This window comes from Eubalaena glacialis, chromosome 8 (genome assembly GCF_028564815.1).
Source record: "Eubalaena glacialis isolate mEubGla1 chromosome 8, mEubGla1.1.hap2.+ XY, whole genome shotgun sequence".
In the NCBI taxonomy this organism is placed as follows: domain Eukaryota; kingdom Metazoa; phylum Chordata; class Mammalia; order Artiodactyla; family Balaenidae; genus Eubalaena; species Eubalaena glacialis.
The window spans coordinates 4900315-4906314 of record NC_083723.1 but is presented as its reverse complement, the minus strand read 5'-3'; positions in this window follow the sequence as shown (position 1 = coordinate 4906314).

Sequence of the window (6000 nt, the reverse complement as noted above, 5' to 3'; positions counted from 1 at the left end):
AGACTTACAATTAGGTCATGGCTCCATTCTGAGTTAATTTTTTTTTTTTTCTTTTCATAGATTTATTGGTAATTTGTATTTTCTCATTTGTAATTTACTCTTATAGCCTGTTCTAGTATTTTGACAAGTATTTCACAAGTAATTGTACATTATTTTAACATAAAAAAATAACAAATGTTGGAATTTCAGGTATGGAGTCAAGAGAAGGAGAAAGACTTTTTTTTTTTTTAACGTTTTTATTGGAGTATAATTGCTTTACAATGGTGTGTTAGTTTCTGCTTTATAACAAAGTGAATCACTTATACATATACATATATCCCCATATCTCTTCCCTCTTGTGTCTCCCTCCCTCCCACCCTCCCTATCCCACCCTTCTAGCTGGTCACAAAGCACCGAGCTGATCTCCTGTGCTATGCGACTGCTTCCCACTAGCTATCTATTATACATTTGGTAGTGTATATATGTCCATATATACACTGCAACTCTCTCCTTTGTTCCAGCTTACCCTTCCCACTCCCCGTGTCCTCAAGTCCAGTCTCTAATAGGTCTGAGTCTTTATTCCCATCTTGCCCCTAGGTTCTTCATGACCATTTTTTTTTTTTTTTAGATTCCGTATATATGTGTTAGCATACAGTATTTGTTTTTCTCTTTCTGACTTACTTCACTTTGTATGACAGACTCTAGGTCCATCCACCTCACTACAAATAACTCAATTTTGTTTCTTTTTATGGCTGAGTAATATTCCATTGTATATATGTGCCACATCTTCTTTATCCATTCATCTGTCAATGGACATTTAGGTTGCTTCCAGGTCCTGGCTATTTTAAATAGAGTTGCAATGAACATTGTGGTACATGACTACTTTTGAATTATGGTTTTCTCAGGGTATATGTCCAGTAGTGGGATTGCGGGGTCACATGGTAGTTCTATTTTGAGTTTTTTAAGGAACCTCCATACTGTTCTCCATAGTGGCTGTATCAATTTACATTCCCACCAACAGTGCAAGAGGGTTCCCTTTTCTCCACACACTCTCCAGCATTTATTGTTTGTAGATTTTTTGATGCTGGCCATTCTGACCAGTGTGAGATGATATCACATAGTTTTGATTTGCATTTCTCTAATGATTAATGATGTTGAGAATTCTTTCATGTGTTTGTTGGCAATCTGTATATCTTCTTTGGAGAAATGTCTATTTAGGTCTTCTGCCCATTTTTGGATTGAGTTGTTTTATTGCTAATGAGCTGCATGAGCTGCTTGTAAATTTTGGAGATTAATCTTTTGTCAGTTGCTTCATTTGCAAATATTTTCTCCCATTCTGAGGGTTGTCTTTTGGTCTTGTTTATAGTTTCCTTTGCTGTGCAAAAGCTTTTAAGTTTCATTAGGTCCCATTTGTTTATTTTTGTTTTTATTTCCATTTTTCTAGGAGGTGGGTCAAAAAGGATCTTGCTGTGATGTATGTCATAGAGTGTTCTGCCTATGGTGTCCTCTAAGAGTTTGATAGTGTCTGGCCTTACATTTAGGTCTTTAATCCATTTTGAGTTTATTTTTGTGTATGGTGTCAGGGAGTGTTCTAATTTCATTCTTTTACATGTAGCTGTCCAGTTTTCCCAGCACCACTTATTGAAGAGGCTGTCTTTTCTCCATTGTATAATCTTGCCTCCTTTATCAAAGATAAGGTGACCATATGTGCGTGGGTTTATCTCTGGGCTTTCTATCCTGTTCCATTGATCTATATTTCTGTTTTTGTGCCAGTACCATACAGTCTTGATTACTGCAGCTTTGTAGTATAGTCTGAAGTCCGGGAGCCTGATTCCTCCAGCTCTGTTTTTCTTTCTCTGGATTGCTTTGGCTATTTGGGGTCGTTTGTGTTTCCATACAAATTGTGAAACATTTTCTTCTAGTTCTGTGAAAAATGCCAGTGGTAGTTTGATAGGGATTGCCTTGAATCTGTAGATTGCTTTGGGTAGTATAGTCATTTTCACAATGTTGATTTTTCCAATCCAAGAACATGGTATATCTCTCCATCTGTTTGTATCATCTTGAATTTCTTTCATCAGTGTCTTATAATTTCCTCCATACAGGTCTTTTGTCTCCTTAGGTAGGTTTATTCCTAGGTATTTTATTCTTTTTGTTGCAGTGGTAAATGGGAGTGTTTTCTTAATTTCACTTTCAGATTTTTCATCATTAGTGTATAGGAATGCAAGATTTCTGTGCATTAATTTTGTATCCTGCTACTTTACCAAATTCATTGATTAGCTCTAGTAGTTTTCTGGTAGCATCTTTTGGATTCTCTATGTATAGTATCATGTCATCTGCAAACAGTGACAACTTTACTTCTTCTTTTCCGATTTGGATTCCTTTTATTTCTTTTTCTTTTCTGATTGCTGTGGCTAAAACTTCCAAAACTTTGTTGAATAATAGTGGTGAGGGTGGGCAACCTTGTCTTGTTCCTGATCTTAGTGGAAATGGTTTCAGTTTTTCACCATTGAGGACGATGTTGGCTGTGGGTTTGTCATATATGGCCTTTATTATGTTGAGGTAAGTTCTGTCTATGCCTACTTTCTGGAGGGTTTTTATCATAAATGGGTGTTGAATTTTGTCAAAAGCTTTTTCCACATCTATTGAGATGATCATATGGTTTTTCCCCTTCAATTTGTTAATATCGTGTATCACATTGATTGATTTGCATATATTGAAGACTCCTTGCATTCCTGGGATAAACCCCACCTGATCATGGTGTATGATCCTTTCAATGTCCTGTTGGATTCTGTTTGCTAGTATTTTGTTGAGAATTTTTGCATCTATGTTCTTCAGTGATGTTGGTCTGTAGTTTTCTTTTTTGTGACATCTTTGTATGGTTTTGGTATAAGGGTGATGGTGGCCTCATAGAATGAGTTTGGGAGAGTCCCTCCCTTGAGTTAATTTTTTTTTTAATTGTGAAAAGTAAGGGTTCGACTCCATTCTTTATGGCTTCAAAACACCATTCTTGAAAAAATGGTCTTGTTGAGAATCATTTGACCAAACATGCGAGGTTTTAATTCGGGGTTCTCTATTATATTCCATCGATCTATATGTCTAGTTTTATTACAGCACCACACTGATTTGTTTACAATAGCTTTGTAATATGTTTGGAATCATGAAGTGTGAGGTCTCCAATTTTGGGTTTTTTTGGGTTTTTTTTTTCAAAATTGTTTTGGCCACTCCATATGAATTTTAGATTAGATTTTCTATTTCTGCAAAAAATGCCATCAGGATTTTGGTAGAGACTGTATTGAATCTGAAGGTTTCTATGGGTATTATTGACATTTTAACAATATTAAGTCTTCGAGTCCATGAGGAAGAAATAATTTTCCATCAATTTGTATATTCTTTAATTTCATTCAGAAAGCAATGTTTTTATAGTTTTGCTGTACGTTTTTTTGTTTGTTTGTTTTTGCCTCCTTGGTTAAGCTCATTCCAGAGTGTTTATTCTTTTTGATACCATTATAATTTTCAGTAGTTCTAACACTTTATATTTGTGGAAACATAAAGATTTTATGCATATAAGATCATGTCACCTGTGAACAGAGGTAATTTTACCTCTTTTCTAATATTTGGATATTTTTATTTCTTTTTCTTGCCTAATTGTTCTGGCTAGGACTTTCAGTACTATGTTAAATAGAAGTGGTAAGAACAAACATCTTTGTCTTGGCCTTGACCTAAGAGAAAAAGCTTTCAGTCTTTCACTACTGAGTGTCATGTTAGTGGTGTTTTATTCACATTTGAACCTTATTATGTTAAAGTCTTTTGCCACTATTCATAGTTTGTTGAGTGTTTTTATCATGAATATGTATTGAATTATGTCAAATAATTTTTCTGCATCAACTGAGATGATCATGTATTTTTTTCTCTTCATTCTCTTAATGTGATGTATTTTCACATGTTGAACAATCTTTGCGTTCTAAGAATAAATCTAAATTGGACATGGTACATAATCTTTTTAATATGCTGTTGAATTATGTTTGCTACTATTTTACTGTGAATTTTTGCATATATATTCCTCAGGGATACCAGCTTGTAGTTTTCTTGCAGTGCCTTGTCTGGTTTTGGTATTAAGAAAGTTCTGGCCTCTTAGAATGTGTTCAGAGTTATCCTCTTCAATTCATCCTCTTCAATTTTTTGAAGAATTTGGGAAGGATTGGTGTTGATTCTTTTTTAAATGTTTAGTAAAATTTACCAGTAAAGCTATCAGGTCCTGGGCTTTTCTTTGTTGGGAGGTTTTTGATTACTGATTCAATTTCCTTACCAGTTACAGTTTTGTTAAAAATTTCTGTTTATTGATAATTCAATCAGTAAGTTGTGTGTTTTTAGGATTTTTTTAGGTGATCCAAGTTTTTATTGTAAAATTGTTAATATAATCTCTTATAATCCTTTTTATTTCTATAAATTTGATGATAATGTTCCCTCTTTCATTTTTGATATTAACTATTTGAGTCTTCAGTCCTTTTTTCTTAGATTGATTAATGGTTTGTCAATTTTGTTGATCTTTTCCAAGAACCAACTCTTCGTTTTGTTGATTTTTTTCTATTCTTTTAATTTTTAATTTTATTTATCTCTGTTCTAATCTTTATCCTGTTTTTTACTTCTGCTGGGTTTTAGTTTAGTTTGTTCTTTTATTTCTAGTTCATGAAGATGTAAATTTAGATTGTCAATTTGAGATCTTTCTTCTTTTTTAAAGTAAGAATTTATAGCTATAAATTTCCCTATTAGCATTGCTTTCACTGTGTCCCATAAATTTTGATGCTTTGTGCTTTCATTTTCATTTGTCTCAAGATATTTTCCAACTTCCCTTGGGATTTCTTTTGGACTCATTGTTTTTTTAAGTGTGTGTTGTTTAACTTCTACTAATTTGTAGACTTTCCAGTTTTTCTTCTGCTATTGATTTCTAGTTTCCTTCCATTGTGACTGAAATGGTACTTTGTATGATTTATATCTTTTTAAATTTATTAACTTGTTTTGTGACCTAACATAGCGGATACCATGGGAAATTTCTCCACTTGAGAAAAATGTGTATTTGAGTGCTGTTTTTGAGTGAAGTGCTCTGTATGTGTCTGTTAGGTCTCACTGGCCTATTGTGTTGCTCAGGTACTCTATCTCCTTATTGATTTGCTGTCTGCCTAGTCTATTCACTAGTGAAAGTGGGTTATTGAAGTCTTCTACTATTATTGTAGAGCTATTTCTGTCTTCAATTCTGCCAATGTTTGCTTCACATATTTAGGAGCTCTGATGTTGACCCTTTTAACATTATATAATTTACTCCTTTGTTTCTTATAACTATTTTGACTTAAAATTTTTGTCTAATATTAGTATAGCGACTGCTGCTGCCTTTTGTTGGCTGCACGGAATATCTTTTCCATGTTTCACATTCAACCTATGTGTGTGCTTACATCTAAAGTGACTCTTTTGTGGACAGTATATAGTTGAAGCCTGTTTTTATATCTATTCTGCCAAACTATGTCTTTTGATTGAGGAGTTAAATCCATTATATTAATTACTGATAGGGAAGAGTGTCATGCATTATTCTGGATGTTTCTGTGAGGGTCATTTTGGATAAAATTAACATTCAAATCATAGACTGAGTAAAGCAGATTGTCCTCCCTAATGTGGAGTTGGAGACCTGAATAGAACAAAAAAAGGTAAAACCCTCTTACAAGTAAGGGAGTGTTCCTTCTGATAGCCCGCCTTGGAACTGGGACATTGGCTTTTTCCTGCCTTTGAACTTGAACTGACCCCAAACAGGTTAAACAAACCTACACCATAACTTGCGAATAAGATTTGTTCTGCTCCCTCAGGAATCAGGAACTAACATCCCACCGTCCCAAAGTGGGAACATAGGCTGTTAACTTCAAGACAGCTGACCAGACAGGGACGGGTGTATGGCAATGGCAAGGGAAAATGCACAAGGTGTTCCTGGCATTTCAGCTGTCTTTTTCCTGAATTCATCATTCGTTTGATTTCTGT